This window comes from Martes martes, assembly GCF_963455335.1.
Source record: "Martes martes genome assembly, chromosome: 2".
NCBI lineage: Eukaryota > Metazoa > Chordata > Mammalia > Carnivora > Mustelidae > Martes > Martes martes.
Genome location: NC_137889.1, coordinates 157,182,266 through 157,195,054, shown reverse-complemented (window position 1 = coordinate 157,195,054; position 12,789 = coordinate 157,182,266). Strand labels below are relative to the sequence as shown.

The 12,789-nt window shown below is 33.5% G+C and overlaps 1 pseudogene across 1 annotated transcript; it reads right to left on the bottom strand.

Moving 5' to 3' along the window:
• Window positions 1-10,129: 10,129 nt before the first annotated feature.
• LOC308338347 (hsc70-interacting protein-like) lies at window positions 10,130-11,235 on the bottom strand (annotated as a pseudogene). The gene has a single exon. The product of its transcript is annotated as a hsc70-interacting protein-like (transcript).
• Between the last annotated feature and the right edge of the window lie 1,554 nt (window positions 11,236-12,789).

Sequence of the window (12,789 nt, the reverse complement as noted above, 5' to 3'; positions counted from 1 at the left end):
AGGATCCATTTCTGAGTTCTCTATTCTGTTCCATTGATCTATGTGTCTGATTTTGTGCTAACGGTGTACTGTCTTGATGATTACAGCTTTTTAAGAGAGTTTGGAGTCTGGACACTAAATCATAATTAAAGGGTCTATTCAACAAGAAAATCTAACAATTGTAAATATTTATGCCCCTAACATGAGAGCAGCCAATTATATAAATCAATTAATAACAAAATTAAAGAAACACATTGATAATAATATATTAAAAGCAGGGGCCTTTAACACCCACTCACTGTAATGGACAGATCATCTAAGCAGAAGATCAACAAGGAAACAAGAGCTTTGAATGACCCACTGGACCAGATGGACTTCACAGATATATTGAGAACATTCCATCCTAAAGCAACAGAATACACATTCTTCTCAAGTGCATATGGAACATTCTCCAGAACAGATCACACACTCGGTCACAAGTCAGGTCTCAACCAGTACCAAAGGATTGGGATCATTCCCTGCATATGTTCAGACCACAATGCTTTGAAATTGGAATTCAGTCACAAGCAGGAATTTGGAAAGAATTCAAATACATGGAGGCTAAGGAGCAACCTACTGTAGAACAAAAGGGTCAACCAGGAAATTAAAGAAGTATTAAGAAAATTCATGGAAACAAATGAAAATGAAAACACAACTATTCAAAACCTTTGGGATGCAGCAAAGGTGGTCCTAAGAAGGAAGTACACAGCATTTCAAGCCTTACTCAAGAAATAAGAAAGGTCTCAAATATACAGCATAACCTTATACCTAAGGAAGCTCAAGAAAGAACAGCAAATAAAGCCTAAATCTAGCAAGAGAAAATAATTAATGAATATTAAAGCAGAATTCTATGAAACAAAAACCAAAGAATAGTAAAACAGATCAATGAAACCAGGAGCTCACTCTTTGAAAGAACTAATAAGATGGATAAACCCCTGGCCAGACTTTCATTCATGAATGAAAGAGATCATAACCAACACCAAAGAAATACAAACAATTATAAGAACATATTATGAGCAACAGAATGTCAACAAATTAGGCAATCTGGAAGAAATGGATACATTCCTAGAGACATATAAAACTACCAAAAGTGAAACAGGAAGAAATAGAAAACCTGAACAGACCCATAACCAGAAAGGAAATCGAAGCAGTAAACAAAAATCTCCCAACAAACAAGAGTCCAGGGTCAGATGGCTTCCCAGTAGAATTCTACCAAACATTTAAAGAAGTGATACTTTGGGCACCAGGGGCTCAGTGGGTTAAAGCCTCTGCCTTCGGCTCAGGTCATGATCTCATGGTCCTGGGATCAAGCCCCGCATTGGGCTCTCTGCTCAGCAGGGAGGCCACTTCCTCCTCTCTCTCTGCCTGCCTCTCTGCCTACTTGTGATCTCTGTCTGTCAAATAAATAAATAAATAAAATCTTAAAAAAAAGAAGTGATACTTTATTCTTCTGGAGCTGTTTCAAAAAATAGAAATGGAGGGAAAAGTCTCAAGCTAGTTCTATGAGGCCAGATATTTGTTTCTAACACTATTCTCCAATAAAAATAATCAGGGCTTCTTGAAGAAAGTTGATTCACGGATGGGTAGGAAATGTACAAAATGAGCCTAGATCATTTTATAATGACAGAAAGTAAAAAAAAAACTTCTTAAAAATTTTAAAATGTGATGAGAATATGTCAAAAGGGCACAAATCTGAAAGAGCTCCCATTGGCTAAATCTGGAATAATTTCAGTAAGAAAATAAGTAGTATTTGATTTAAACCAAAGTATAAAATAAATATCAGTGCATCCATACTAATGTAAATAAGTGATTAAATAAATTAATAAATGAAGACAAAGTCTTCCATGAAGAATTCCAAGTAAATTATATAAATAAGCCACTCTAAAGAGGAGGAGCATAATTCCTCACTCCTTAAGTGTAGACTGCACATAGTGACTGCCTTTGAAAGAGGACAATATAAAAACAAAGGGAGAAAAAAGTAGCTTCACTATAGAGAAACCTTAGAAATACTCTCTCTGTTAGTTGATCATAATTAACATCAACAATGGTAAGAAATCATGCTGATAGTATGTATTCCTGATCTGATGTAATGAAATGGCAGTTTACCTCTGAGATTTTTCTTCTCAAACTCCACAAGCTCAGTATAATCATGAGAAAAAAATCAGATAAACACCAATTGAAAATATTTTACAAAACACTTGACCAGTACTTCTGAAAATTGTCAAGGTCATCAAAAACAAGGAAAGTTTGGGCAACTGTCACAACCAAGAAGAATGTAAGGAAACATGACAATTAAATATAATGTGACACCTTAAAAGGGATCCTGGAACAGACAAGGATGGTAGATTACAAACTAAGGAAATCTGAAAAAACTATGAACAAGTATATCAATATTTGTTCATGAATTGTAACAAATGTACCAAATTAAGGTAGATGCCAATAATAGGGGAAACTATGTGAAGACTACATGGGAAATCTCTGTACTACCCACTCAATTTTTCTGAAAAATTTCTGTAAGTCTGAAATTGTTCTAAAAATAAAACTTATTAGTAAAATATTTAAAACAAAAGTAAAATAAAGACATATGCCTGGGTGGTTCAGTCAGTTCAGTGTCTGTCTTTTGGCTCAGATCATGATCCTATGATCCTGGGATTGGTTCCACGTCAGGCTTCCTGTTCAGTGGGGAGTCTGTTTCTCCCTCTGCCATCCTCCTGCCCCCTACTCATGTGCTCTCTCTCTCTCTTGCTCTTGTTCTCTCTCTCAAAAAATAAAATAAAATCTTAAAAAAAAAAAGACATATGAGAAACATACAAGCAAAAGAAATTTATCACAGACCTGTGCAATAAGAAACATTAAAGGAAGTTCTCAAGCAGAAGGATTATGAAGCCAAATAGATATACAATCTACACAAAGAAGGAAAACTTCTGGGAAGGGATACACATGTAGGTAAATATAAAGCATATTATTCATTAGTTTTAATCTCTTTACGTGATAAATGATTATCCAAGACAAAGGTAGTACCAAAATATTGTGGAGTTCATAACATATATAGAAATATGTATATGACAAAAAATAGCATAAAGTATGGGAGGAAATAAACAGCAGTGTTCCAACCTAAGTTTCTTATGGTTTACAGCAAGTTATATATCATTTGGCAGCACACTGTGATATGTTAAGGATATATATTGTAAACATGGTAGCAACTCATATAAAAGAGGTATAATTAATAAATTAATATTTAAGATAAAAAATATTAAAAGTACTCAATCTAAAATAAGTCAAAAGTGAAATTAAGACATTTTTAAAAACATGGGACAGATAGAAAAGAATTTGTAATTAGATTTTAATAATCATTACATTAAATGCAAATTGTTTAAACTAAATTAAAAGACACTGTAGATCAGATTAAAAAACAATATCTAATATATTCTGTCTACAAAGAAATTGATGTTAAATGTAAATATAGATCTGTTGAAAACAAAAGAATGAACAAATATACCCCACAAACTCTAATCCAAAGTGAACTGAAGTGGCTATATTAATATCAGACAAACTAGATTGGAGAAAATAATGGGGTAAAGTTATCAAGAATATAACTCCAAAATGTGTCTGTACCAAATAAAAGAGTTTAAAATAAATAAAAATCATATAAGAAAATATATTTGAATCCACAATTCATGCTGGAGAGCTTAACACTGAAAATAGGCTTTTATTAAAAATCTTAAGCTAACATATATTACTGATTTCACCTTAAGATCAGAAGCAAGGCAAGTATGTCTGCTCTCACTACTTCTATTTAACATTGAACCAGAAGTTCTAGTAAAGACTATAAGGAAAAAAAAAAGAAAAAGAAAAGAAAATACTGACAAAAGAAAAAAAAAACTATTCTTATAAATAACATAATTGCTTACAGACAAAAATCATAATAAACGTACATAAAAAGAAAGGAAAAAGATTTTAAAAAGGTCAAGAACAAATGGGTGAACTCAGCAAAATAAAGGATAGAAGGTCAACAGGAACAAGAGCTATTATATTTCTATATACTCGCAATTTACAATTGAAAACTGAAAAATTTAAAAAAGCCTTTTATTCTAGCACCATAACATGTCATATACTTAGGGATAAATGTAACAAAATATGTACAATGCCTGTACCCTGTAAACTATAAAACATTATAGAGAAATGAAAGACCTAAATAAAGAAAAAATAAACCATGGATGTAAAGACTAAATATTGTTAAGATGTCAGTTCTCACCAAATCAATCCACAGAATCAAGACAATGTCAATTCAAATTACGTCAGGTTTGTTTTTGTTTTGTGTCACTTTTAGAAATTAAGAAGATGATCTAAAATTTAGAAAGAAATTCAAATAGAAGAGAAAGAAAATTCTTACTACCTAATTTCAAGGTATTAAGAAAAACATAGAATGAGATAAACATTTAGTAAAAAATAAAAAAAACTATCTTACTGACATATAATTGTCAACAAAGGGAATCACAGAAGGCACATATGTACATGTAAAGGTGCTCAACATCATTGGTCATTGCGGAAATACAAATTAAAAACACCAAAAGATACTACTAACACCTATGAAAACAGCTAAAACTAAAAAGAGTGACAATATTAAGTGTTGATGATGGTATGGAAAACTAGAACTCCTCATCATTTGTGAAAGGTAAAATTGTACACCGCTCTAGAAAATAACTTGACAATTTTCCATAAAGTTATATGGAACTTTATATATACTGATCATGTAATATATACTGATAAAATATATATTATGTGTATGTATACACACCTACTTAATATATAATAATCATGTAATCCAGCAATCCTACTTTTGGATATTTAGCAAAGAGAACTGAAAACATATTTTCACTCACAGACATGTGTGCAGATGTTTATAGAAGTTCATAATAATGGAATTCATAATAACCAAACACTAGAAATAACCTAAATATATATCATCTCAGGAGTGAGAAAATTATTTATAATACATCTGTCTAGTAGAATGGAGCCCAGCAATAAAAAAGACAAACTAATGATAAATGCAAAAACACGGAGGAATTTTAAAAGCATTATGTATTATGATGAGAACCTACGTACTGCATAATTCAATTTATAGGAAATTCTGGAAAAGATTAATATACAGGGACATACATTAGAAAAGTAGGCAACAGGGCCTGGGAACAGAGGGAGAGGAGCAAAGGGGCAACAAAAAACATTGAGTTGAAGAAAATATTCTGTTCTTATTAGTCTGATGATTATATAACTACATTTATCTAAACTCCTCAAACTAGACACTTAAAGAGAGCGAATTTTGTTACTTATAATATATATATCAATAAATAACTTTTTAAAAAATAATTGAAAAAACAGCAATAATGATCTTTGTCTAATGTTTTATGATGAGATTCAATGTTAGTTGTTAGTTTGAAATAGATTGCCTTCATCATCTTGGGGATTTGTTCATATCTCCTACTCCTAGTTGACTAACATTTTTTTCAATAATTGATGTTCAATTATTTTAAAATGCTTTTTCAGTGTCTATCAAGATAAATTTTTCTTTCTTCTCCTTTGATTGATTGTTGTGATGATGTGATTGTGTGACCAATTATTACTTGGTTTCCTAAAATTGAATTGTTTGTACATTCCTGGAATAAAAACCTATTTGGTCACAGTATGTTATCTTTTAATAAACTGCTACCTTTGATTTGCTAATATTTTGCAGTTATAGTTCTAAAGATCTTTAGTCAGTTTTTCTTTTTTTAATGTTCCATATTTCTTATGTTTTAGTATGGGATGTTGCTTGGTCCATCAACGAATTGAGAAACTTCATCGATTACTATCATCAGAAGTAGTTTGCAACCAGTTTCAAAGAATTCAGCATAAAATTATTTGATAAAAAATTTTTTGGTAATTATTTCCTAGATAATATTTTGTCTTTGATGCTTTATTTTTTAAGCCTCAACTTAAAGTATCAATTTTTATAAAAATTTTCTCTGGAAATTTCTCCATGTTAATTCTTTCATAAATATATATAACCTAAAATAAATTCTATAAATCTATAAATATTTGAAAATATTTGAAAAGCTTTTATGTCCTCATAGTTGATGCTGCATTTCTTTTACGTCCTAATGTAGCATAGCTGCATTATCTCTTTTTCTTCATTATCTTTGCCAAAATTTTCTTAACGTTAGTTCCTTAAAATATCTAATATGGATAATTTTTTGATACGAACTTATCTGAGCCCAAACACAGAATCGGTAAATTAACATTTTTGATAAGGGAAGAGAAAATTAATATTGCATTTGATCTTTTGTCTTCAATTTTAATTTAATTTTATGAATATCTTGTTTTGTTTTGTTTTGTTTACCCATGATCTACCACTTTCTTATATTTTGTTCTGATTTGGAATTTGGAAATCTTATTTTTATTCTATATTTGAAAAAATCTATTGGTCTTTTCTCTACAAAATTACATATGTCAAAGTAACATATATTATTTGGAATTCTTCTCATGAGAGACTTGTCTCTTCTCCCTTATTTATTTATTTATTCAATAATTTATTTATACCCATATGTACTCATGGATATTTGTTTCATAGTCCAATATTACTTCATTTCTTTTGTTCACATTATTCCAGTGTTGGCCATTGGGAGCTTTATTAATGTCTCTTGTATCTTTTGACATGGCCCCATCATAACAGGGCTTTTAAATTTTTTATTTCTCAGCATTCATTACCTCTGGCACTACAAAATACTCCAGACTCACCTTTTCTATTTTCTGCCCCAGCCCCTGAATTAGTTATTTCTCCAAGGAGTCCTTGATCCTTTTACTGAAGAATGGTACTTAGGAACTAAGATCTGGGTATTATACATACTTATTTATAATGGGATGTCATCACTTCTAGGCTATCTCAACTGACAAAGCAAGAAAGGTTATGTATGTAAACTTACCTGTGTATTTACATGCATGCATATGCACACACGTATATATATACACACACATATGTACATATATATATACACATATATAAAATAATAAATATTTGTATTAAACTAAACATTATTTCATAGTGATGTCCCCAATTCTACTCCATTAAATCATAGATTTTTCTATCTTTTTCCATTGTCTATAAAATTTCACTTCACATCTGGCTCTCAGCATCTGTCATCCATTTACTTAATTGTTCAATGCCTGTATACATGTATAGCAATATGACAATTTTTAACTAACATCCCTGTAGAAAAAAACATTATCAACTAAATTATAGTAATTATGTACTGCTTTGCCTTCAGCTTTGCAGATCCCACTAATTTCCAAAGTTACTTAGATCAGCACATTTTCCCTCATCACCTTTAGTGATGTTGTCTCCTAAATTTTTAATATAGTTAGATTGTTTTGCCATATTCTGCATTAATCCTGGGATTTCTCAACCATCTAAGTGATTTTTTTTAATTTGTATACACTATGTAGATAATGCACCCTTAAAAAAATTGGAGCATAACTGTCCACATCTTGAGTGTGGGCTGTATGTGGAAATTTCCTTCCAAAGAGTATAGTATTGAATGAAGGAATGAAAAAAGTAACTTTATGATAAAGAAACCTAACAAAGATTACCTCAGTCACATGATCCAAATTAACATCAACAGTGATAAATCCCGTTGACAGCATGTATCTTTGATGGAATGTGATTAAAATGGCACTTCCCTCCCAAACACCCATAACTTCAATCTAATCATGTGAAAAACATCAGACAAATCCCTTCAAAGGGCATTCTACAAATTTATTCCTCAAAACTATCATAGTCATCAAAACAAGGAAAATCCTGGAAGCTATCACAGTCAAAGGGAGTCTAAGGAGACATGATAAATAAATGTAATATGGTGCACTTGAACAACGACAACAAAAGGACTTTAGGTAATACCTGAGGAAAGCTGAATAAAGTATGGACTTTGATGATAACATACAATACTGGTTCATGAGTTGCCACAAATGTATCATTAAATGTGACAAATATAAGATAATAACAGAGGAAACCATATAGGTTCTATGGAAACCCTATTACTATCTTTATGTTTTTTTCAATAAACACAAACTATTCTAAAATAAAATGTCTATTTTTAAATGGTATATATCTAGTCATTCTCCCTTGATAATTCAAACACATTTACCATCTTTTATTAACTTCTACTTCTATCTTGTAATCTAGTATTTATATCATAATTTTTTGGACTTTTTAAAGTATCTGCATTGTCTTTATCAAGAATTACTTTCCCACCAAAAACAAATAAGCAAACAAAAATAAACAAACAAACAAAAAACCTGTCAAACTAACCAATGAATTAACAAAATTGCAAGATGCAAAATCACTGTACAGAAATCTGTTGCATTTCTATACACTAATAATGAACTACTGGAAAGAGAAATTAAGAAAACAATCCCACTTACAACCGCATCAAAAAGAATAAAATACCTTGGAATAAATTTAACCAAAGAGGTGAAAGACCTGTGCACTGGAACTATAAGATATTGATAAAAGAAATGGAAGAGGCCCAGGTAAGTGGAAAGATACTCCATGCTCATGGAATTTAATTTTAAAAGGATGATAAGGCCAAAACTTCAAGAAGGAAGTTGTGAAAAAGGAAAAGAAAATTGTAATGAAACTCCTTTAAATAGATTTACTACTGTAGGAGAAAGAACCTGTAGAGAAGAGTTGAAGATGCAAGAAAAAAAGAGAGAAAAGAGATGGAGAGAAGTGGGTGAACAGGTGATGTAAAAAATAGTGATAGTTTATTATATGCTGGGTTAAATGGAAAAAGGATTTAGCATGGGTATTTTTGCTTGCAGTTCCAAAGGCCTACTGAAAGTTGCAGAACGTGAGCTCATATGCAGGACTAGAAAGGACAGAGAGTTTACTGGATGGATGTAGGAAAAAGACTGAGTAGAAGAACTATCTAGCAAAAGAATGGCCAAAGTGATCTAGTCAAAAATCCCAAGGAAGTGGTGGATAATTAGAGAGAAAAGAGAATAGGGTTTATGGATTAAAGAACAGTTGTAATCTGCTAATTCCCAGATTGGTGTTCTGTGGTTCACTAGGTTTCTCTTTCTCTTTCTTTTCTTTCTTTCTTTCTTTCTTTCTTTCTTTCTTTCTTTCTTTCTTTCTTTCTTTCTTTCTTCCTTTCTTCCTTTCTTCCTTTCTTCCTTTCTTCCTTTCTTCCCTTCTTCCTTTCTTCCTTTCTTCCTTTCTTTCTTTCTTAAATTGCTGACATTACTTTGTTTAAAGCAGTCACAAAATCTTGGTTATTCAGAACAAATTTTGGTGTACTACATTCCTTGGGTAAAGAAATGTTTCAACTTTTTTGTGTGTGGAAATAATCCAAAAAAATTATTTTTTATATCAGACAAGAACACAGCTAAGTAATCCCATTCTACTGCAGCATTATAAAAATCATCCCTTCACCACAGCATAAGATTTAAATGCATCTGCACAAGGGTGCACACCATATAAAAGGAGTAAGTTTGCTGCTTCCCCGCCAAGCACTTCTGGCCCCTACCTGGGTATTACTGCAATACTCGTTGTCCCAATGTTTTTATCCAAATAAATTGTGTTTAAAAAAATAAAGCATTTAAAAAAACAAGTCAAAATTCCCAAGAAACCCTATCTCCAACTCAAACTTCATATATTTAAATGTTATATTTGCCTCTCACTAATAAACCTTTATTTCACTCAAACTGAGCAAAAATCTTCCACACTGAAGTATCTTCCTTGCCCAATTAATCCAAAACAAACAAAAAAAAAAATTGAAATGATTAGTAAAGAAAAATGTAAGGATTAACACACCCTTTTAATATGTTTTTTAAATATTTTTAAGGTTTAAAAAATTGTTTAAAGTTTGTAGTTCATAGTAGGAAAACATTATCTGAATGAATACCCTACTGATACATTGTAGAATGTATCAGTAGCATGGGGGGCAGAGGGGCAGGGAGTCTCTTCACAGCTTTCTTTATGAGAAGGTCAGAGGTACACTCATTTATATTATTGTGACCTCCATTAGGTGATCAAAGTTGCTTTTCCTTCAGCAAGGGTTGGTTTGTCAGAGGGGCATTATGTTTGACCTGCAAATTTGGCTGACAATTACTGATGAGATTTGTAACCTTTGCATTGCTCTGATATTTTGACATATTTGCTGGGTTCTGGGCCATACCCTGGAAGGTCACCATAACTTCTGGATCCTGTATGGTTGCTAGAACCTCTTGATCACTAAGAATTTCATTGAGTGCAAGCATTCCTGCCATTCCAGGCATCCCCCTGCCATTCCAGCCATTCCTCCAGGAAAATTACTAGGTATTCCCCCAGGGTAACCACCTGGGAAAGACCCATACTAAGCTCCTGATTGTTGTCTGGCTTCTTCATCCCTCTGGGCTCTGTCATGTTCTTCCCGAGTCTTCTTAACCCTTTCTATTCTTTCTTTGATCTCTTGCTCTTCATGTTTTTGCTCATACTTTCTCTGATGCTCAGCGATTTTCTGGGCCTTTGGTTGAACTCCTTTCAGCATCGCACTACCATCTTCTTCATAATCCAGTTTACAAGCAAGGGCAAGATCATGTGCTGCTTCTTCCCAGTGGTCCAGAAGTCTGTGTGCTTTCCCTCGCCACTTAAAAGGCTAAGCTGAACAGGGATTTACTTCAATAGCTCTTTCACCATCTCGAATGGCAGCATTTGCTTCTGTAATTTGATGAAGACACTGGCTCTCTTGGTGTACAGAATGGCCAAGTGAAGATTCAGTTTGATGACATCTGTGAGCAAGTCAATGGCTTTCTGTAGTTCACCATCATTTAGGGCATCAATGGCAGCAGCCTTTTTATCATTTGCCTGATCCATCATTTCCTTGGTTATCTCTACATTTTCATCTCCTATTTCTTGAGAGAGTAAGTATCTGGTTCATTCACGCCTTCATTGTCAATTTCTAGATCACTTTCCTGACTTGATAGTTCATCTGTTTTTACGTTTTCCTCTGCCTTCTTACTATCTGTTTTTTATTCCTTGATACTGTCTTCTGATTTAGTTTTATGAGTGGCTGGTGGTATTGTATCCTTCATGCTCTCCACCCAGTCTTGCAGGAAGTGCATTTCCTCGGTGTGCAGAACGCTTGGATCCTGCTTACACATTTTCACAAAGGCCCGGAGCTTGCTCACTTTGCGGGGGTCCATGGTCCAGAGGCAGTGGCAGGGGGCAGGCATGGCTGAGGTTGCAGTCCGATTCCAGGCAAGGGTACGAGCCCTGCATGATTGTGGGGAAAGGGGCAGCTGCTGTGAGGAAAAACAGCACAATGTTTCAATTTTTATTAACCTCATTCTCCTAAATTTATTTGACCACACACCATTTTATCTGCCTCTGTGTGATCTTTTTAACATACTGAAACACTAATTTTCCACGTAATACCATAAATTGGTAACCGATGCTATAAATGAAGTAGAGAAATGAGAAAATTGGCATGAACAGATAGCAGTCAAAGGAAGGAGTATTTGAATTTAAATTTCCAGAGCTAACACATGTATGTAAGGAAGAGGCTAGATAGAGTATGTAAATGATCAGGCAGTATAAGTGGACTGCAGCTGAAGGTCACCTGAGTTGAAAAGATCAAGAGCTGATGGGGTGGGTTGTGGGTGATTCACTGCCATGGATATAGAAGTATCCTATGTTCATGCCAGAATCCAATGTGAGAACAGTATCTGTGAACCAGCTGCTAAAATAGTGGTTGAATGTTGGGACCAATTGTGAAGTTGATTGAAGAGAATATTGGAGAGAAGTAGCAGTTGCATAGCTTGTTGTTATGGATTTGTAAGAAGCAAAAGTTAATAAGTGTAATAACTCAGGAGCATCTTTAGCAACATTGGAAAAAAAAAATTGCTCTTCTCCCTGGAAGTTGTGCTCTGAGGATGTCAGGAATGTGAGGGACCTCACTTTCCAGCAGAGGAAGAGATAAGACCAGTGGATAAATGGAAGCTCTGTGTTGTTGTTTCAGTAGAAGATGCTGTTATAGGTTGAATTGTGGCTACGCAAAATTCATTTATTGAAGTTCTAACCTCCCAGTACCTCAGAATGTAAGTTTATTTGGATATAGGGTCTCTAGATTCAATGAGGTTATCAGGACAGGCTCTAATCCAAGATGATTGACATCATTATGGAAAAGGGGAAATTTGGAAATGGAGACACAAGTAGAGGGAAGACAATGTGAAAAGATTTAGGGAAGCCAACGAGAGAGGCCCAGAACACATCCTTCCTCATGGTCCTCAGAAGGAACCAACTCTGCCAACACCTTGATTTTGGATTTCTGATCTCCAGAACTATGACATTTCTGTTGTTTAATCCACTCAATTCGTGGTGCTTGGTAACCACAAGCTTAGCAAATTAATACAGATGCATTTCATCAAAAAAGGTTGAGGGTGAACATGAGTTTTTTTGTTTTTTTTTTTTTTCTGTTTCATTTATTCATTCATTCATCCATTCATTCATTTATTCATCCATTTGCTTTAGTATAGGATGTGCTTTTCTAAGAGTATGGTAATAGGCCTGCGAGAGAGATGTCAGGAGCTGATTGCTCTCCCCCCAAAAGTCGGTACCATGGCTTAGAGAATCAAGTCAGTAGTGCTAGATTGGTTGATCACTGTTGCTTCATGTTGTTAAGAGTAAGGAATTTACCTCATAGTGCTCTTTTCCTCTAAACAATGTGTTCTCAAATATCACATCACAAAGAGGTAGAG